This window comes from Struthio camelus, chromosome 3, assembly GCF_040807025.1.
Source record: "Struthio camelus isolate bStrCam1 chromosome 3, bStrCam1.hap1, whole genome shotgun sequence".
NCBI classification, from domain to species: Eukaryota; Metazoa; Chordata; class Aves; order Struthioniformes; family Struthionidae; genus Struthio; species Struthio camelus.
Genome location: NC_090944.1, coordinates 117,367,726 through 117,390,476, shown reverse-complemented (window position 1 = coordinate 117,390,476; position 22,751 = coordinate 117,367,726). Strand labels below are relative to the sequence as shown.

Genomic DNA, 22,751 nt, shown 5'->3' with positions numbered 1-22,751 from the left:
TTTTGGCACTCCTGCTTTTAGCCCTAGATGGACTTTGGAAATGTACAATGTGAAAAATTAAAGAATCGACTACATGCTTCTGAACCTTGAAAGTTTTTTAATAGTGATTTTATTCTAGTCTTCATCAAAAGTGCAGTATCTTCAGTTTTTGGAAGAGGTTAACAGGACACTCCATACTAGTTCTCCTTTTTTTTTTTTTTCTGCTTATGTCCATGGGAGATTATCCTTTTCTCTTCTGTTATCCTTCTATTTCCTTCTATTGACTTAAATTCATCCTGAAGACCCCTTTCTTTCCACATGCAGCCCTTAAATAAAAGGATGTGAATAATTTAAATGAAGAAGCCATGTAGAAGCGAAGGAAAGCATAGTATAGATTTATTAAATCTCTAAATAACCTGATTTTGAGTTCAGTGTCCAAAACATCTGCTCATTATATCTTCTAGCTTAACATGGAAGAAGCATTACTTCATGAAGCTTGCAGATATTCCTGGCACTAAAAAGACAAATTGAAATAAAGCAGCAGTAGGATCTGGTGACTCAAGCACTGTGGGGATGACAAAAAAACTGGGTCTTCCCCTCAGCAGTTCCAGGAACCTTTTCAGCTAAATCACTGACTTCTGTTTTTCAGAGCAAATTGCTCAGAATTTGCAGAGCAAACATTGTAAAATAAAGCATTATTTATGTATTTTTGTAGAATAGAAAAAGCTCATGAGTTTTTCAGGCAAATCCTTTTAAGAAAGGAACCTGAAAGAGAAAATCCAAAGCAAGGAATTTTTTTTCCTGTAGAAGTATTTCTACAAATAATGCAGAATGTTTCCAAAGATTTCCATGTACCATCAGCACCATTTTAAGGCCAGAATTCTTAAAAGCAGTGAACTCCATGCCTCATTTTTGAGCACATGCCCATCCATCTTCATGCTGCTAGTAGCTTAAGCATGTTAGCATTACTAATGGTATAAGCATGTGATTAAACATGGGCATAAGTCCTTCGCTGAGCTGCCTAAATAAGGCTGCGTGATACACGATACGTTTCCTTATAGTTGTTACATACCCAGCCTCCTTTTCCCCTTAGAAAAATGTTATTATGTTATCAGTGAGTTCATAGCCAGATATATAGGATCACTGCAAACAGTCAAAGCATTATTTCACAGCTGCCTTCTTAGTTAAAACTGCCTTTTTAGGCACTGAGAAGTGCCTTTTGGAATGAAGTGGCTTTCTTTATCTCTCCTACCGCTGAGCCTTCAGCGGTCTCTCTCCAACAACAGCTCAAGATAGCACGCTGGGATGCCCTTTCCTCTCAGGCAAGGATGTCTGTGCTGTTGTTCCCTGTGTGGTCACTGCAACTAGAAGAAATAGAGAAAAAAGGGAGACTTAACTATAGGAAAGAAAGGAAATCTCACCTAAATCAGAAAATAAACAAAATGCAACCGCTGCTCACAACAGGCACTCTAATGAAATTTGCACTGTTACCTTTAAAGAAAGAAAAGTAGCAGAAAAGTAGAGCTAGATGCCATGAAGGCATTAGCCGTTTGCAAGCTAGGCTACAGCTGGATGAATCAGCTGAGCTAAACTAAAGGCTTGCTGCCTCTGAAAAAGCTGTGCTGCTCTCTTTGCTCATCCTTCTGCCTCTGCTGCTGGCCCTTGTGAAGGCTCAGGGACTACCTGGTCTCTTCTTTAGGTCAGTTCAGCTCCCTAAAACAATTCACATTGTTTTAAATTAGCTTACCAGTGCTTAGTGAGGTGAATCAGTTCAGGATTTGGCAGAACAGCACAGCAGGGGCACGTGGGTGGTGCTGGGGAATGACTGTCTCCTTACGGTATCAGTGATAAATGTACTGGACTGCATCATCAAACCGTACTTTCAGAGGGCTTAACGCCTACATTTTGTGTGCATGACCCTGCACTTAGGCTATCTCTTTGAAGGATTGCACATGTCTCATACCTGAAAAGGATAACCAAAAAAATCTACATGACGAGTATACAGCAACCTCAATCTACCCAACAGGAGAACCTAAGCTTACTGACTTTGAAATACAATCTTTTTCCCGAGTTTAACTCTCTTTGTTTACTTGAGATTCAAGGCCAAAAAGACTATCTTCTGAGCATAACTGTTCTTTCAAAGTACTTGGCAGGCTCAGCTTGCTCTTTTGGTGGCACGACGTCATCCATATAATACTCAGGCCTGAGAGTACGTACCTCAGGAGCAAGAGCCCCATGTTTTGCGCCTGTGTCTCTATGAGGACGCCCTGTCCATCAGGCTACTGTCCATTCTGTGTGGATACAACTCCCTGTGGTGCTCTGTGCAAAGAAATGCAGATTCAAGGAGCCAGAATGAGAGAGTAGGGATTAAAAACAAAAACAAATGTCAGAGAAAAGTAGGTCTGGATTTGGTACATCTCCAGATAAAAATGTTATACAATTAAGAAAAGCCTCAGTCCTGTACACTATGTCTATTCACCATGTAAAGCTAAACAAATGCATAAGTGTTGTTAGAACTGAGGTCCGTCATACTAGTAGTAGATAGGCATGCCGTTTCCATAAGCCACAGCAGCAAATGCATAATTTAATAAAAAAGGCTTTTATTCATGTCTATTGAAAGAAACCTATAAATCCTCCAAATGGTACATTTAGGATTTGGTCCAAAAGTTACTTAAGCCGATGGAAAAGCTGTTATTGATTTTAATAGGTATTTATTATATTTGGCTATTCCTTCTGCCGTCACTCTTTCCCTCTCTGTCATCTCGACTGAGTTCCAGCCCCATCTCCTGTATCTTACCACTATGTGGAAGGCAGATGTTTAAATGAGAGACTTGTTCATTAGTTTGTTTGAAACATGCCAAGCACGTCCTGATCCTAACTGAATGCTAAAACGATGGTAATAGATGACATAATTACAGTAATGATAAAATACTGTGTTCAACCATGTTACACACTATTTTATTCCAGAGTCAACAACGAAGAGCATTTAACATATTGACAACAGGAATACACATATATAAGTCAAAGGACTGTTGTGAATATACTCTTCTGATTTAGTTGCAACATATTTTGCCTGTTGAGAGTAATTTTGTTTGCTTAAATGACTTATTTTTTGTTAATTCATTATTTCTTTACCCTGCTAAAATGACTTATTTTTTGTTAATTTGTTATTTCTTTACCCCTGGAAAGAGCAGTTGGAGTAAAACTCTTTTCTGAATAGTTCTTCTATTTTCATGAGATCATGCAAACACAAAAAAAGGATTATAAAAATTTGACAAGGAAGATAAGAATTTATCTTTTATTTTTCAAGGATTAGTCCTAGTTTTATAAATATAAACCAAAGCTTACAGGTGTCTTGTAAAATTGTTCTTAACATTTATTGCATTTTCCCCTGTACTGTAGTTGAGATTTACAAAGAGAGCAACTTGATAGACATTTTTATTTTTCAGTCACCGTAAATGTTGTGACCAGTCATGCCAATTATTAACTTCAGATTTCAAAGGAGTTTGGATTTTGGTTCAGTCCTTGGCTTGACTTTAAGTGAGTGCATATGTTTAAGTCTTTTTAAAACTAATCATTTTCTTAAATGGTTAACCCAGCCAGACCTAGTTAAGCATTCCAGCAGCTATCAGCTTCAGATAGGTATCAATCACTAACTCCTAGGAATCTGTGCCATGGGCTTAGATGAGTACAGCGGAATATGTCAGAACAACCTGCGAGCTGAACAGAGTTCCCTAGCATATTCATGCAAACTCTGAGGACAGGTCTTTGTCTTAAACCAGTGTTTCTTTGAAGCTTCGGTGCCAAAGGCGAATTCACTTTATCTTTGCCTGAAAGGAGAGCCTTTATCCACCCTTTCAGGGCCAAAGCAGAGTCATGCTTTTCCTGTAAAACAACAGCAAGGGGCTACAGTATTCCTGAGAACGTGAGACCTGAGATCAGCTCCCACTTCTGTGTCAAGCTGCCGCAAATCTGCATCTATCGAGCCTCTGGGCTTCTCCTGCTGTTAGAGCAGGGAGAGGGCTACTCCTGTAGCCTAGTCACTGGGGTACTCACAGGGATAAGAAAGACCTAGGTGCCCAGTCCTGCTTCACAGACACGTTCCACAGTTAGCAGCCAGCACATAAAATAGCCTCAAAAAAAATTTGGGTCTTTGATTTCTCTTGGACTCCAGGGAGTGCCATTGCCACCAGTCTACAAAGTTATGTTTGCCTCTCTGGACTGACATCTGAGGAATTTCAAAAATAAATGTAGTGATGAAGCTTAAATGTCTCTACAGAGAGGCGACAGCTGAGCAGAGGTTTTCAGGATCAGAGTTTTGGATTATCATGTAATGCCCATGTTAGCCACATAAATTCTCTTTTGCTCCTGCTCATTGCATCTTTCAGTTCCCACTAACATATATGTGAACTGAAGATAATCATTCTCATTTAAGATTGAACCTTATATGATGGGACCATCATGAAGAGATAACACACTAAATTCATAAGGTGAGGTAATAAATTAAAATAATTAATGTGAAAAGTAAAAACCAGGGCTTCCCCTTCATCCTCATTTTGGCAATTTGGGGTACTTTGTGATATAAAACAAATTTTCCTTTCCCAAATAAACTTGCCTAAAATTCTGTCATAATCGTCAAAACTGTTCTAAAATATAAAGCAGGTAATTCCAGGGAGCTCAGAAAAACTATATATATAAAAAAAAGGTGATGTTGATACTTGAACGAGCATCTCGCCCTCTCAGTTTCCTTCAGCAGTCTGAGAATAGCTGCTGTGTACCATGAATCTTCTGAGAGCACAGAATGATTTGTTTCATTCAATCACTATTTTGCTTACAGTCATAATGACAGAGGGTCTCTCTCTTTCTCTCTCTAATAGTTCCTTAGAGAGTTCCATCATACCCAAGTTTATGAGCCTTGGATCATCTATGGCCAGTAGATTTAGTAATAAACAGAGTGGAAGTGTTCTTCATTGGAGTTCAAAGTAAATTTCTACCAGCTCCTGCGAGACACTGTTCCCCCCGGCCTCTCAGCATTTTGCTGTAATGACTTCCTTTGAATGGAAAGAATAGAGAAAGAAAGGCAGCTTGCACATCTTTAAAATGTATCTTGAAATACTGCAAACTCTGTAATCGAAGGGCATTCAGATGGCTTTGCAGTGTGGCTTTTCAGGTTCTGTTGCGATGCTAGAAGCATGATCCATGGGAAGCACATGCAACGTGGTGAGTTGAGTGCGTAAAGACTGCATAATGGAGCTGTAGGTCTACATTTCAAGGGAAGGCTGTAGCTTTGTATTATCGAACATCATCTTTGGCCATTGAAAAACTGGTTCGGTTGGGCAAGGTCTGAATCTTATTGCCTGATCAAATGTTGTGAAATCCCACTGTACGTCCCACTGGACATAGCACCCTGATACATACAAAAAGGAGGAATAACCAACAAGATACTATTAGCTCAATCTACTTCATCTTCTAAAAACATTTAGAATGAGAAAAACTCCGCAACCTCCTGGATGTGCACGGGCTTAAACAGCTCTATTCATTTATTTTCAAATCTTGAAAATTAATTGTGGGCTTTCTTTTGTGGATCATGTGGTAAAATCACAGCACTTGAAGGAACAAATGTTTTAAAACACTGGTGGGACCCAGAGGACCAGCTTGATTATTTTTATCCAGGGTATAAAAATACCAGACATGTATTTTTATCTCCCTTTGAAGGAATCTGTGGATCAGAAGGTAGGTAATACTTTCAAACAATCTTGAGAAGTGAGAATTATAGGCACTTCAGAGAATTACCTATATCCCTCTAATAAATTCTCGTGAGGTTTGTCTGAAGATGGTGGTGGTTCAGAGAAGGCCATAAAAGTGCCTAGGGGACGTCATAGTAACACTTTTTCCCCCCATAAGAACCAGTGGGATAGTGGGGAGCACAGAAGAAACGGCACATATTATGTAATACCCCCCCAACAGACTGCAGATGTGTGAACCAGTTTAAAATTTTTATTAGGGCTTTTATTAGACTGTGATATAGCCCCAGCCTCTTTACAGTTGCCAACTTAGCCAGTTTCTCACAAGTTATAAGAAATTAAAAATACCTAATGCTTAAGCTATTCTACACTGGGAATGGGGGAGGGGGGAAGTCCCAAACAAATAATGGTTTAGATGCTTATGTAGCCAGGTTCCTCCTGTACCTTGTGATTCTACTTGTGAGACCCGTGGCATCACTCAATGGCTACTTCACTGCTTTGGAGCAGCGATAGAGTTTAAACCTAAGGAAGCTCTTCTTATATCCTTGCTGATTCTGTAATTGCTCTTTGAAACACTCATAATCTAACAGTTAGGTTGTTTTGTTTTATGCCAGTTTTGTATTTATCTTAATGTCATGTTAATGTAATCAACAGTTTTAGTATCTGAAGTCTTCTCCCAATCTAAAATAGATGAAAAGATATAACTGTGCTACCAAATGTTGTCTGATTTATGTATCTTGTTCCTGTTTAAGTGAAGTAGTCCTAAGGAGTATCTGAGCTGACATGTCTCCATGCTTGGCTTTGGTCTCTGTGACTTCACTGTCAGCCAGGGAGCTGAGCTGCTATAGCGGGCATTTGATGTGGAGGAGGCATGTGGGAGAGATCTCCCAGCTGGCAAGGAGACAGTGAGAAGGGGCCAGCAGTTGACTATCTCTTATAACAGGAACTAAGGGAAACCAGTAAAATGATCAGGTGGCAGGTCCTAAAATAAGTAAAAACTCAATATTTGCTCATTCTGCATACATTTAAACAGTGAAACTCTTTTCTATATAGTCTGTAGTTACCAAAATTTTACATATGTTCAAAATCATTAGAGAAATTAATCGGAGAAAGAGCCATTGGGGACAATAAAAAACACCAGGATATAGCCTCAGGCTCAAAAGTTCGTAAGTCTGAGGCTGTTAGAAGCTGGCTAGACTAAAGAAGAACCATATTATCTTTATGCATACACAGGCCTCTGCAGGGAAAGGGACTGCAGAATAAATGGACACTTGGGTTAATCAATTATTGTCTTCTATATGTTAACAACTGAGCTGATCACAACCAAATCTGAAAGTCCTTGGATGATTATAACTTCATGCACTTAATAATACTTATTAAAGCACTGTTGAAAAAAAAATCCAGAAAATCTCCTGATGTCTTTAGATGTTCTTAACATTGGACTGTTTGCTACAGTTCAGTTCAGATAACGATGTCTGATTTCAGCATGGAAACTTTAAAATATCCACAGTGGGGCAGCCAGAAAGGATCACAGTAGGTGGAGAAAAAGTGGTAAAAAGAAGAGTGAAGGCAGCAACTCTTGCAGGGACTACGAGTAGGAGATGGATTCTTTGGCCTCTTTGAGCACTTTTCCAGGTCCAAGGACAATCGCTCCAAGGACCCATCCCTCTCTTTTCAGTCCTATCATTGGCCCTAGCAGCAGGAAAAGAATACATCCCCTGGGCCCATTTTTGCATTTAATTTAAGCTTTTCATTGTAAAAGCACTGCAAACTGGCTTTAGTATGAATGAGAATTAAGTGTGGCACATATCATTATGAAATCACATGGGGCCACAGTGAAATTTCATATATTGCTACACACATTCATTAAATCAGATCACTTTAGAGCCTGATTATCTTTTTAAACAAATTTGGTGAACGAGCTGTAATATTTTTATATTCACTCAACGTTTTTCAGCCCAAAGCACTTAACAAGCTTAAAGTCCTGGAGCAGGAACCAGCTTTTGTTCTGTGCATGGACAGCACCTGGCACAATGGGAGCTGGTCTGTTACTCAAGTTTCCATGTGTTGCTACAATACCAATACCACCAGTAATAAGAAGAGTGGAATGGAAATCCTGCCATTTCTGGGGCAGGGAATACTAGCCAAAGAAGGAAAGTCTTGTTTGAGTGAATGAGGCAAATCTTAATTTTTAATGAAAAGTTACAAAAAGTAACTACAGTCCCAGCTAAGGAGAAAAGTTGTGGATTTTAAGGTCTGATCTAAATGGTCCACCTCATTCACATGGATCACAGCCTATTTGTGATCAAGCCTATTTTGTCAACAACAAAACATATTTCTAAATAGGGTAAATATCTCCATTGTGTGAATTTTACTAGTCAGTGAAGATATAGGTATATATACTTATTTACACTATATAGCTATGCATTAACAGATAGTATCTGGGTCATGAAGGATTTCCGACCCTACGTATATATATATATAAATTATATTTATATGCATCTTTTAAATATATATAACCCCATGCACCCGTATGGGCTGGGGGGCTGATTTGCTAGAAGACAGCTCTGTGGAGAAGGACCTGGGAGTGCTGGTGGACAACAAGTTGACCATGAGGCAGCAGTGTGCCCTTGTGGCCAAGAAGGCCAATGGTCTCCTGGGCTGCATTAGGCAGAGTGTTGCCAGCCGGTCGAGGGAGGTGATCCTGCCCCTCTACTCAGCCCTGGTGAGGCCTCACCTGGAGTACTGTGTCCAGTTCTGGGCTCCCCAGTACAAGAGAAACATGGCACTACTGGAGAGAGCCCAGCAGAGGGCTACAAAGATGATGAAGGGATTGGAGCATCTCTCATATGAGGAAAGGCTGAGAGAGCTGGGACTGCTCAGCCTGCTGAAGAGAAGACTGAGGTGGGATCTCATCAATGTATTTAAGTATCTGAAGGAAAGGTGTCAAGAGGATGGGGCAAGACTCTTCTCCGTGGTGCACAGCGATAGGATGAGAGGCAACGGGCAGAAACTGAGCCACAGGAAGGTCCATCTGAACATGAGGAAAATTTTCTTTACTATGAGAGTGACTGAGCACTGGAACAGGTTGCCCAGAGAGGTTGTGGAGTCCCCTTCCTTGGGGATACTCAAAAGCCATCTGGACACAATCCTGGGCAATGTGCTCTAGGTGACCCTGCTTGAGCAAGGAGGTTAAACTGGGTGATCTCCAGAGGTCCCTTCCATCTTCAACCACTCTGTGATTCTGTGATATGTTTAAAAAGCCACACTATATAAATATGTATTACTTCTGTTTAGAAGTAAGGGTGCTTTCTTACTAATATTCTGATTAAGTGCTCCAATCAATATTCTGACTAAACTCCCAAGTAATTACTCTGAGCTTCAAAATAGGAGGTCAGAATCTGTATCCCTTTGTAACCAAGCTCTGGTGAGGAGGAGCATGCAAATGGAGTGGTTTATATGCAAATTGGACCATTTGCAATTGGGCCACATATGTAATTTGAACTATATTAAATGGTGGTTTAGGCTCAGTTCTCCTAGTGTTTTCCACTTTGGTGCCTGGAGAGGTAAGCTAAAGAACACAACAAACATGGGCACAGTCTGGTGAGGTAACAGGCCACTGGATGTCATTATTTCTCCATCTGTGAAGCTGGAACAAGTCTTCTCTAGAGGTGGAAAATATGGCTCTTACAGAAAGTAGTTGAGTTTGATTTTGAATGTTCTTGGTAGTTTGGAATGCTTCTCTTTAATTTAAAATAGCCTTTCAAAGTCAGACTTCTTCATGAGTCAGTGGAAACATACACATCCCTTTGCAAATGCAAGCAAAAACTTTGAATGGTCTAGTTTTGGTACAAATTGGTCAGTCTTCAAATGCCTCAGCTAACAAGACCAGACTCTCTCAACCCTCCTGGCTGCTCAGACACTTCGTGTCTTCACTGAGGCTTCCTCCTCTAGTGACTTCAGAGCAGCCAGGTATGTGGAAATATAAAAATAGTTTAGAAAATAAGCATAAACTTAGTTATAAATGTATTGGAGAAATGGAAATCTTGTCATTAGGATTCTGGAGTCTTTATTCCTACAGCAACCTAAACTGCCCTGTATTTCAGTGTAATACTGGGTTCATAAACAAGAGATGGAAAGTACCAAATACTAAGTTTCACATTTAGTTACTATACAGGCATTTCCTCTAAGAAAACTCTGTGCAAACTACTGACGGCTACATTAAAAGTCAGGCATTAATTTTATGTCTTTTATTTTTCTGGTCTGAAACATCAGTAAATTACCAGAAGCTCAGGTATTTCTCCTCTGTTAATGACTTTCAGCACTTGACCAGTAATTACCAGAGTATCGTTCTATTCCCTCCATTATCACTATCAGTATACCTCATCAGTCTGAACATAAATAAATAAAAATTTCCTACATATTTTCCTTATTTCTATTTTCAGAGTTCAAGCAATGAGCTACATTATGTCATACTGTGTACTAGCAGGACTACTGTTTTTTATATGCCAGTTCCTTTTACCTTGTCTACTCTACTATTGTGTATAAGGAGTGTATCTACATCACAGTCACTGAATATCTGCCACTGGTGGCACCACTTGACAACAGTGGGTTGGCTCAAGCAAAGCTGAAGGACTTTGCTCCACAGAATTTTCCTATTTTAAAATAAAACAAAGAAAAACCTAGCTTAATGTCCAGCTTTCAGAAAGAAGTATTAATTCCTACTCATGATACAATCAAAAGATTTTAGAAGCAGCTATGGAAAACCTTTGAAAGCCCAACACGGCGAAGGCCTCTAAGTGGCCTGTGAAAGCTCAGGGATTAGTATTAATGAAATATACATGTTCAAGTGGAATATATTGTCCTGTCAAATATGCATGCTTGATATAAACATTTCACACACACACACATATATAGAATATATATATATAGAATATATATATATATATACATATACATATACATATATATATACACACACATATATATATAGTCAGATATATATTTCAGTCTAAAACTCCAACTAGTGTTCCCTAAAATACGTCCACCTTTGGAACAACTGGCTTGTCTGGGGGTTCCAAAACAACAATGAAATTTGGTGTATTTATAGAATAATATTTGATCTTGTGAACAAAATTATATACTTTTGATGTCCCTAGAAAGACAGGAAATTTTGAAGGTAGAGTTTCATGGGTTTGTTTTGATTTTGTAACAAAATATACAAGAAACAAGTAAAATTTGAAATTAATTCTCATCATTGTGTGCCATGTGAAGGTATAAGAGAATATAGTTACTGGATCTGAAAAAATGGATTATTCAGGCTGAACGGGTACTGAAACCATGCAAGCTAAAAGAACAAACATGAAAAAAAAATATAGAACTCAAATAAATAGCTATAAGCACTCAAGTTGAGAGCATAATTTTAAAGCAAATGGTATATTTGACTAATTTCATCTCCTTATATTAGCAAATCAATCACAAAAAATTTCAGGAACTTCTGAAATGGATTTATTATCTAACATTATATGCTGGATAGCATGTCTAGAAATCCCAGAACTATTTTCTTAGTTGTCAAAGACACAGCCAAAACATTATGTCTAGGATTATTAATTGATTTTATTGAAAATGGAAAAAATATTTTAAGTGTTATTTTTTCCTTGAAAATTTTCACAAAACTAAACCACAGTTTCCGACCATGTCCACATGTGACTTATTTGAGTTAAACTGTGTGGAATTAAATCTTAGCAAGGGACCAATCTAAAATCTATAGAAATCTCTGGGACCTTTTCTATTAATTTCAGCGGTCTTTTGATCAGGCCTTACATGAAGAAACACATTTACGAGTCCCAAAGTTGGAACTCATTAAAATATATTTCATTTATTTTACATGTGTAATTTAAATGATTTTTATATTTTATAATGCCCTAGGAAAATATATTATTTTATGTTACATAGAGATAGGGAAGTTACAGTAATATAGGAATCTGGAGAAAAATATTTACTGGTACAAATAAACACTGTTATATTAATTTCTGAAAGTCTACATCATTTGTATTAATTAAAGATAAAGCCATATGTTTGCTCTTATACCCTTCTTGACAGCACAAATGTGATCATCAGCTTTTAGGTACACATTATAAATATGACTTAGTCAAAACGTGGTTCAGCAAGATCCTACTAGGGAAAACAGGTTGCAAGTATCTGAAATAGTTCTTAGTTGATTAAACCAAAACCTCCCAATATCCCACCCTTAGTTTATGACATCACTGAGCATGTCAAAAATCTTTCTGTAAAAGATATCTGCCATCATGCAAGAGGTAGGATGTTCAGCTTCATGTGTAATATTTTTGTGCAGCAAAGAATAAGGGTTTTTCTGCCATGGTCTAATAACTTAAGACAATTAATTGCACAATACATAATGGCCAATCTTGTGCACTTTCATACATAGCATGAATGCAGATCTTTACTGTAAAATGATAACAGAAGCTATTGTGACCTGGTGATTAAGTAGCCTTCGCAGAGCCTTATGGGAAATCATTGAAAGGGAATGACATAACAATGGCTTTTTTATCTTGTTTTGCCCCTTCCTGTCCTTTGGAGCTGCCATGCCAGGAATTTGCTAGGAGGAGGGACCTGTATTATTGTTTGATTCCCATATTCTGCCATGAGCACTGGCTCCGCAAACAAGACTCTCTTGCTACTCAGACAGGAGAGATGAGGTTGCCAAACTTATGTTTTCTACTAATTTCTATGGAGAAGAGCTGGATAATAGCATAAGACACTTACGTATCTGTCATTTCACAGTTGTTCTGATAGATTGCCTTTTATAAGCAATGGTTATTTTATAATGTCCTGAAAACCAACTCCACAGCCCACAAATGATGCCAGAATTGCTGGCATTACTACACTTTCTCCTAGATAGAAAGAAAACTTCATGGCAAGTCTTTTGAATTTGCAAGGAGAAAAATTGCTAGCCACAAAGTTGGGGGGCTTACTTAAAAAAAAAAAAAAGAATTGAAATATTTTCTTTGTATCAGAGATGCAGTAATAGCAGGACTATTATTAAACAAAAATGGGAAAGAGAAACTGACTACAACTCAACCATTCAAAAACAGAAGACCACAGTCAAAGACACTCTTATCCATTGACAGCCTATCTAATATCCATGGCAAAGCTTCCTGGCAAATCCACGATTTCAGTCCTTCAGATCACGATCACTGGGAACGATTCACAGAATTTACTCTGAAATAGATATTAGATAAACACATTAAACGTTGGGGAGTAATATTCAGTTTAGCATTTAATTCAAGCTTTGCATATTTAATTCAAGCAGTGCAACAATTATGTGGAAATTCAGTTTATGCTGAATTGTAATAACTTTGGCTGTGACCCTCCAAGTGGATATTTTACTTTATACCTCAGCAATCCACAGTTTTCCCACTGACTTCACAGAGTTTGAAGTGGGTTCAAAATTTGCATGTAAGGTAAACAAACACTGTAGAGAACATTTTAATTTTCTTTCACCCTTTTTTTTGTTTTTGTAATTTTAAGGTAAGCAATAAAATGAACTCCTTCAGAACTCTGGGTGTATGTGTTGTTACAAAAAAAAAAATTCACGTTTTTTTCAAAATTAAGAAAGAAGAAAGGAGAGTTCAGAGGTATACTTGATGATTCACAGTGGAAACATTATGCCGTCTATGTGAAAATTATTACTAAGTTTACTTTTAGGTAGGTAGAACTATAATTAAAGAAAAACAAGCAGACTGATAGGCAATTTAGATGTGCTTAATGATCAGATGTCAATGCTCAGCATTCATCTATTGTAGAAACTCCAAAGCAGGGGTTTACAATACTTTCCCTATTAAGACCTTGAAAAAACATGATTTTATCTTAGTTACTCCATGTCATATTACAGAGTGAGTTGTATTCCTGTTACCTGTGATATCATGAATTCTTTTCTGCACTGTTAATGCTTGAATTGATTTTTGTGTATGCCTCCCTCTACGTCAGAAAAATTAACAGATATCTACAGAGAAAATATTGGAAAAAGGAAACAAAGTAAAAAATGCTATCCTTAAAAGGGATATGAAAAGAACAAATTTCTGAACCCATGTTGTTGTTCCTCTTCAACTTCAAAGTAAGAATTAACATTTAAAAAAATCTAAGACTTTTGAAAGAAATAAACTCTTGAAGAGTTCTAATGTACGCAATATAAACTGAAAAAGAAAAAAAATCCTTGGCGTCTTTGAACTAATATTAGTTTTGTATGTCAGTTTTTCTTTAACATCAACTTTTTTGACTTTTATTGAAACTTCAACAGACAGTAGCTTATTTTTCCACAGACTTAAGCACCTGAGATTTTTGGCTAATGGATATAAGACTAGTAAAATTTCCTATAAAATGTAACTTTATACAAGAACTTACGCGATGTTTATAGAATATATTCCAACATTTGCTTTTTTCAAAAGCAAACTTCTCAGTATTTGTAGGAAGAACATCAGCTGCATTGCAATGCAAAAATGAAAATGATCAGCTGATGAATACAAATAAACAGAGGTGTTTTCTCTGGAGTCACCACCTGCTTCCTGAGTATCTTTATTTCCCACATAAAGATCAGCAAATACCAGGCCCAAAACTGAATGAAATCCTTTCTCTTGCCTTTAATGAGCTATGGATTGGAACTTAAATCTGAAGAAAAAGATGAACAAAGATATATTTTAGGAGAAATTTCTGGACCAGAGTATCTTTTGATTATGTACTGACAAACTTGCTATTGTCACTCTTTTTTATGCATAATTTTAGGAAAAAGATCCATCAGTGGCTACAGATTCATAAATAATTGATAGCTAAAGGCTGGATTATGCTGAAGTATACTCATCTTAATGACAATGAATAAGGATAGTATTTCAGAGCCAAAAATTGCAGAAATAAGGATATATCGGTACTGAATTCATCCCCCAGAAGGAAATAGGTCCAGATAATCAAAATAATATACTTTCTGTAAATGGTCTATTTTAATTAACACAGTTTCCTACTACAATATACTGCTTTCAGATAAGATCCTCCTCAAGTTTAATTACACTCCACCAATTACTATTTTTAGCACAAGATCTCACTTGGAAAGCGAGAAATGAGAAACCAAGTGTTACACGTAAAAAAAAATAATTATGAAGGGAAGAAACTTCTACTTCAAGAAAATTTACAGTATCTACCAATTGCATCTGATCTTCTACATAAAAGTTTCTGAGGAAGAGCAGACTGAAAAAGAACAAGTGTGGGTTTTCTAACAATAAGAGTCATGTTTACTTCCTTGTTTGAACTTTACTCCAAGCTTACTGAAAAACCCATTTTTTGTATACAGGTATGCAGTTTGTAAAGTTTCATCAGAAAACACATCCACAACTTAATTTTAGATTCTGGCCTCATTGTAGTCAAAGAGAGATTGGACATTAAATTCATTGAGGTAAAATTCATCCAAAAAGCTTACTTCCTTGAGCTGAAACATGTCTATCCTTGTTCACACTAGCCCAAATATGGAAGTCAGGGTTTTATATCACGAAAGATGTTTGTAGAGTCCTCCTCCATTACAAACGATCAATAGACTGATTAGCGTGTGATGTATGCTGTTTTATGTACCTTCATTTTAGTGTGCGTTTTTAAAAGGTCTCATTTTCAGGAAATGCTGAATATTTGAGTATAATTTTTTTTAATTTTTCCTCAAGCTAATCACCTAACTCACCAGTCACTTAACAGATACCTTTTCTGGGAAACCAAAGTATCACAGTAATATCACCCAAGGAGTGTTTATGGCTTTCCTTTCTTGTAATCTGGTCCTATAGGACAGTGAGCAACAAATCTGAGGCACTTAAAATCAGCTCAACTCTCACTGAAATATAAAATATCAGTAGCTGCTTGGATCTTGCCAAAATCTGCCCGTATGTTCATCTCAATGCTTTTTTCAGCTGTCTTGGTACAAATCTAAGAAAGGCTGAACTCTTGTCCATTTGATATAGCTTTCTAACGACATCTCTCAACAGGTTTGGTGACCACTGTCTGGGTACTAATGAATAAGTTCCCAACTGTAAAAAGCTATTCATAAAAATTATTAGCCTTTATAGAGAGACAGTGGACTGAAATGCAATCTCCCCTCTTTCTCGCCTTTAGTGATTCTTTCAGATCTCTTTTCTCTTATATAGGCATCTGATAGTCCTCTTCAAACTATCTGAGATCCAGGTTCAGGCTCACAGGCAATGCGGACAGGGAAATGTACATCTTGTTTTGCACGGACCTCAGAAGATGCTGTCCTGCACCAGATTGTCTTAAATTCTCTTACAATATTTTATATATATATATATATATATATATATATATATATTTTCTCCTAATATATCTTGAACTTTGCAAATGGTTCTGACTGCTGATTGATTCTCTTTCTGTACGCTTCAATGCCCAGTCAAAAATTAACAAACTATTCCCTCTTTCTAAGGAACAACTACACTGCAATAATTGACACAAAACAGAAAGAAGAAGAGAAAACAAACTTCCTTGTTCTTGAAGAAGTAAGGAAAAAATACATCAAAGAGTTCCATAACCAACCCATCCTCTCACAATGGTTAATTATTATTCCAAGATTCAAATCGTGTTTTCATGTTAAGAAAGAACACACCACCAGAAGGTTAACTTGTCTCAGCACCACCTGATGACCCTTGCTGTGGTTACAATTTGCCAGAAGGGCTAAATCCCTGGGTACAGCTAGGGAACATCATCACAGGGGAACAAAATTCACCATATTTCATTGTATACAATGCAGAAAAAGCCAGGAGTGCTCCCACTGATGTTAAGCCTACATACATCTCTCCTTTCTCTTTTCTCCTCACAACTCATTGTCAGTGTTCTGCAGTTCTGCTTTTAGCCATGTTTTAATCTTCAATTACTTCATTAAGCATCATTTACTAAAGCTTTTCTTCTGTTTAATGGAGAGTGCTCACCATTAAGATTTGCACCGACATATTCGAAAAGAATTGCTCAATATGATAATAGACATCCATTGATCAAGATGGGAGCTGCACTGGAATGCGTTCAAACAGCCTTGACTCCTCCATGCTGAGACTTATGTGTGGATTATACCTGCTCCTTCATAAGTAATGCAAATAGGTAGAAGTAGTTTAGCCCTCAGTTGAAGTCAAAGCATCTGAGTAGCTATTGAGTCAGCTTTATGTCATAATTTCTCAGTCATCCCACTGTTCTGCTGTTTTCATTTAGAATGAATATAAACTATCCAGATTTAGTGTGAGCATCTGCTTTCAGGAGCAATGCACTTAGGGATTCACTAAGTAAGTGAAACAAATTCTCAGTACTAGTTTTTAACAGAGACTGAAACTAAGTAATGGAAATAGCAGAACCCATGGGATTGATTAAGAGTGCTGAGTTCTCTAATATTCAAAGCATGGCAATTAGAGCCCCGTATGACATACAACTGTAAAATCTAGTTGATCAGACACTCACATACACGGGCTTCCCTTGCAGTGGTTAGCTAACATCACAAATGTTCCTTACATCTCATGGAAAAAACATTACTACTTTAGGAGCCCAAGACATTGCATACTCAATTCACATTCACTTTACAGTAAGTTGCTGTTTATCTGGAACACGTCATACTATTTTGAAAGTCTATCCAAGAGTCTATATTTCATGTCTGAGCAGGCCACAGTGATTACACTCCTCCACGCGTCATTTGTTTCTCTCTGAAAACCATGCATCTAACTACTGTCCAAAGGAAAGCATAGAGGTTGGGGGGAAGGGAAGACGCAATTATCCCTTTCCTCCAGTCAGACTGGGAAAGCTGATACAAGAGTAATAACCAAGAGCCAGGTCTTTCCCACATTTGTTGTCACACCCATTGCAGCCAGTAACTTTCCCTTAACAATAGTCATTTATAAAGACCTGCCTTCTGTGGAAAGATTTATTAACAGCCTTGAGTGGAAACTCCACTATAAAACCAACATGCTCATGGAAATAGTACTACTAAGATATAAAAATAATGCACAAAAGTGACCCACTGATGCATTTACTATAAAACCAAGAGCTAAAAATAAAATAACCTCAAAACATAAAATGAGTGCAATTTTTTTCTTTCCTTTTTAAAACACAGAAGTAGCTTTAATGGATTATAGCCTAAAAAAAGCATATTGTGATTGGAGCTAACAATATTTTCACATTCTGTCCTTCAAAGACTCGACTCGATTTCGTTTTTATAAGACAGAATCTGGTGGTGCAGTAGAAGCCTGCATTAAAAAATAAAATAAAGTAAAAGATAAAATAAAAAAAGAAAAAAGAGAGAATGGAGGAAAGAACGGCCATCAGGACTGAATAATGTTGACCGATACGCTGTCATTCTCACTATTCCAGTTGCTGAACATTCAAATACTAAAGGAAAACATACCAGTGTCTCCAGAGATGCTGGGTCAACAAAAACTCCTTCCGCTGGCATGATACAGTATCTGTTTAACTAATCAGAGGGAAATTTATCATACAGGATTTGGTGGGGTTGTTTATGGAGTCGTTAGCACAATGGCACTGGACTCTCAGATGTCAGTTGCACTCTTCAGAGGATGAAACACTGCAGCTGGTTGGGAAATGAATGGATGCCAAAATTTGAGTTTCAAAATAGAGGACTTCAACTGAAAAAAATACTATTGCTAGGATTTTGTGGATGACTCGGTTTATTTATTTGTACATTTATTTATTTGTTCTTTCAAAAGAACGAGCAGGTGCTGAAGACTATAAAAAGGCAATATGTTGAAGTATTTTCTAGTGTTGAAAAGCCTGATAGTAATTTCTTGTACTTCTTGCTGTAAGAGTATCATGCTTTGTTCCTATTTCCAGCTAATGAGTTTATAAAAGAGCTCTTTCAAGTATCAAAGTAATGGAATGAATTCTTAGGGCAATATTCAGATTGCCTAATTTCTGCCTACTACTCTGAGCCTGTGGACTAAGTGGTTCTGGGCAGCTGCCAGCTCAAATTCTCACAGAGAGTCTCTAAGAGTCTCTTCAAAATCCCTTAACAGTAGATTCGGACAGAACTTTGGCCATTTAAAGATGGCTGTAATAAATGGCATCAAATGTGGGGTGTCACATAGGTCTACATTAGAATTTTAATTCAGTTCAGGAGTGTGCGTCTTCGTCACTGACAGTAGCTTGTTTTACATCCCAAAGCAGTTCCGGAGGGCACAGATTGGATTCTTTTCAGAAGAAAACAAACTGGAAGATGTGCTCCAGGAGTTCATCTAATGTGCTCTAAATGCCAGTGGACATTAACTCCATGGGAACAAACCAGACCAAGTCTGAAGTAAAACTGTCTGAAACGCATCCTGAAATATATATAGCGCTGATGCTGGGTCCTCAGCATCGACTGGCTTTCTCTACAGATCTAGTCCTACTGGCTCAACCTGCTAATGCAAGCACAACCAGAGACCCTAAGTGATCTGGAATAGAGGTCCTCTCCCAGAGTACATATGAAAATATTCTTCTGTCCTTGCTTCCCAGTTATAAAATTGGGATAATAATTTGAATTCTAAAAATATTCATATTTGCTGAAAGACGTCTACCAAAAATATTCCTGCTACCTTGTCCTTCTTAAATATGGTTTTAAGGAAAATTTTAGTAAAACAGAGTGTGGTTCCTCACACATTTAATATTACTCCTGTAATTGACCTAGTATTGTGAGGATTGTTTATGAAGTGCACAGACTATACAGCTTCAAAAATGCTTTAGTAAACGTTTAATGACTTATCCTTGGCTCAGGTGAAGCACTAAAAATGGGCAGTTTTCTCGACTCTGGGCTTTACTAGTGATATCTGTTGTCATAGCTGCATAACAGTTAAAAAGACACTCTAGAGCTGCAGTGATGATCTTCGTAACGGCCTTCAGAGTATCACAGAGAATAAAAAAATGAAATGCTCCCAGCACAACATGCAAGGCCAGGTAAGAGAGACAAAGCTGCATTGCAGGATTAAGAAAATAATGCAAGGAAAAAGGAATCAGATTCAATAGTCTCTGGGGACTTTTGTTGAATAGAGGGATCCTGTGGTGAAGATTCAGCTAAACCTGAATAGAATCATGCTAATGGTGACTGAATTTAAAAAGGTTATACAAGTTTTTCAATCAAAGATTGTAAGAAAAGCAGTAAGTGTGGAGAAACACATGGCTTGATATGACACGTTCATAGAAAACCTGTATCTTCAAATAATGGTTACAACAGAAGCTGGGAAAAATCACAGAAAAGTATAGGAAAGAAGAGAGTTCTTCAAGGGCAGCTCACAGCGATCTGTCCAGCATATTCACACTGAAGACAGGGATGAACAGTGAGGTGACAAAGCCTACTGATACTACTAAGCAAAGACAAGGCTGACTGCAATTACTCGCAAAGGAACTCATGATACTAATTGACCAGCAAATAAAGTGGAGGACGAAATTCTGTTTAGAGAAATATAAAGCAGTCCATATATAGTTCTATAAAACAATTCTACAAGGACTCCACCACCCAACAGACAATGTTAAAAAACCAAAGCTAAGCAAAATCCAAATAGAAGCCTAGGAACTATGAGGAAAGGAACAGAATAGGAAGCATAAGTCATCATCATGCCACTGTATAAATCCATGCTTCATACTATGTGCAGTTCCTGTCTCCTCATCATGAAAAAGATGTAGTAAAGTTGGAAAAGGCTCAGGAAGTCCCTGAGCCATAAATTTCTGGAGAAGTATCTTGAGGCAATATGAATGATGGCATGCTTGCCTGTTCTCTGACTCTTCCTTGTACATCCCATTATTCATCACTCTTGGAGACAGTATAGTGGGCTGGGTGGGAGAAGTGGGAGAAGTGGGAGAAGGCTAAGTGCTGTTAATGACAAATGAAGCTGATACTTAAGAAGCATCTTACAATGGTTCCTTTTTCTCATCAGCACATAGGCCTTTTCAGGATTCAACTACAACTAAGCGTTCTCCAGCCAGACCAGAGATAACTAAAACATCTCTGTGGTAGCGTTTGCTGAAAGGGCAGAAAAAGAAATGCCAAAGTCACAGAGATACATCTTCCCTGTGTATCCCATAAGTGGGAGGAAAAAGGAGACTGAGCATCAGACAAAATCAGGTGTGAATTTATCTTTAGAATGATGCTTAATATATTTCATAACAATTAGGATTTGAGTACTTACTTGGGAATTCCCTATTAAAAGGGTATTTTACAGGGTCCTTGTTAATGCAGCCTATACAGGGCAGTGCTCTTTGAAAGCAGGAGGGAGACCCAGGTCTTCAGCCTCAAAGCAGTGGCACAGAACATCCTTGGGAATGAATCTGATCTCTTGCACGACCTGGGACCTGTAGAGGCTGGGATCAGAATTACTTTGTGAATTACAGATCTGATTCTTCCTCTCACTGTTCCTCCTTCTCTAAATCACTAGTTCTCTGTGAAACAACACAGAGAAAAAACAAAAACTAAAAATCCAGAAGAAAAGGAATTATGGTCATCTAAATACGTTTTTTGAGAAGATGAACAGCCTCAGGGAGCACAATTTGCTGCACAGCAATTTCTCCAAGTATGTGTCACTGCTCAAGTTCAAAGGTAAACAACAGAAAGATTCTAATTTGCATGCCCATGGGGTCAGTACCCACGCATGGTCTAAAATGACCTAAAAATATGCAATAAAAGAGCGCTGTCTTGTGGTTATGGTAATGACATAGTTCATTTAATACCTCTGCGTTTGGTGATATTAGGAATCCCATGACTGCTTGCAGAATGAGGGACAAACATGAAGAAGCCTGTTCTTTAATTTTATTAGCATTAACAGTCATTGAGTCCCACCACTCCAGATAATTTCAAAGATGAAAGAAACCAGAACCTTCTAGAAAACAGAATCCTTAAATGCAATCCTTTCTCCCGTTGTGAAATGAAACTAGCTCTGCAGCTTCTTCTATACACGTTGTGGTACCTCTTAGTATCATACAGTACCATTTCCTTTTACTCAGAAGCAAAGGAGTATAGTGTGCTGGCAACTCCAGTAAAGCAAGCAGCTTCCCACTGATGATGAGCCTTGCATGCTGCTGATGCTGAAATGACAGAACATACAGCAAGCCACTCCAGGACTGTCATTTATCAGTCACCTTTAAGGCTTACCCATAGAAGTAAAATTTAATAAAATTCAGACTAATGATTCATATAATTTCATATACTCCCTCAAAACTTTCTTGGAAGTTTGAGAAACTTCTAAGGCCAATTATAAAATGAAATGCTTATAGGGGATTATTTGCTTTCGACTTTAGAGAATGGATCAGGCTTATACTTTGAAGAACAAAGACTTGCTCTTTACAAATGTTTAAACATAGCCCATTTAACCATGAGGTTAACATTATTATGGAAACACTAATAACAACTCTACAATCAGTGTTTAATTAGGCATTAAAACAAATACCAATTGAAAGCAAATTACTGCACTATAGTTCCTCTTACAGATATTTTGTGCTTCCCAGGCAAAGAAGCATCTGGAAAATTGCCACAGTAGAGCCCCTGAGGTTTTCCTTAATTGCAAGGGATCCCTAGCAATCTGCACAAAACTTTAGTCCTCATTTTTGCAAGTTATTAGCAGGAGATGTAGGTATTAGGTTAACGCTTTACACATGCTCTGTAGGCATGAATCCTATCATATTGCTGCAGGTGCCCTTACATTAGGGCAGCTATCAGCTGGTTCCACTGGGGGAGGGGGTTTACAGATCAGTTCAGCTGAGGGTTTGGCCGAGCTCTGAAGGAATGCCATAAAATTTTTTCCCTCTCCAAGCCATTGCCACTCATTAATAGCTTTTCTAAGAGTTCAGATTTTCAGAGAAATTAGAATTAGCTGGAATCTCATACACTGAGTAAATATCGTAAAGGAAAAATCTGTAAGACCATCTAAAAGCAGATTTATGCACATTGTTCCTCATTACTGCATTGAAGTGTATTAAAGAAACCACTAAATGAAATGGGAGTCACCAAAT

At 37.7% G+C, this 22,751-nt stretch overlaps 1 long non-coding RNA gene across 1 annotated transcript in view; it reads right to left on the bottom strand.

Moving 5' to 3' along the window:
* Window positions 1-358: 358 nt before the first annotated feature.
* The window catches only part of LOC104140310 (uncharacterized), a 57,718-nt gene continuing 35,325 nt past the window's right edge, over window positions 359-22,751 (bottom strand). The window contains exons 2-3 of the long non-coding RNA XR_011140436.1: window positions 2,197-2,298; window positions 359-1,343 (exon numbers count right to left, since the gene is read on the bottom strand). This is a non-coding gene — a long non-coding RNA (uncharacterized lncRNA). The remainder of the gene's footprint in view (window positions 1,344-2,196; window positions 2,299-22,751) is intronic.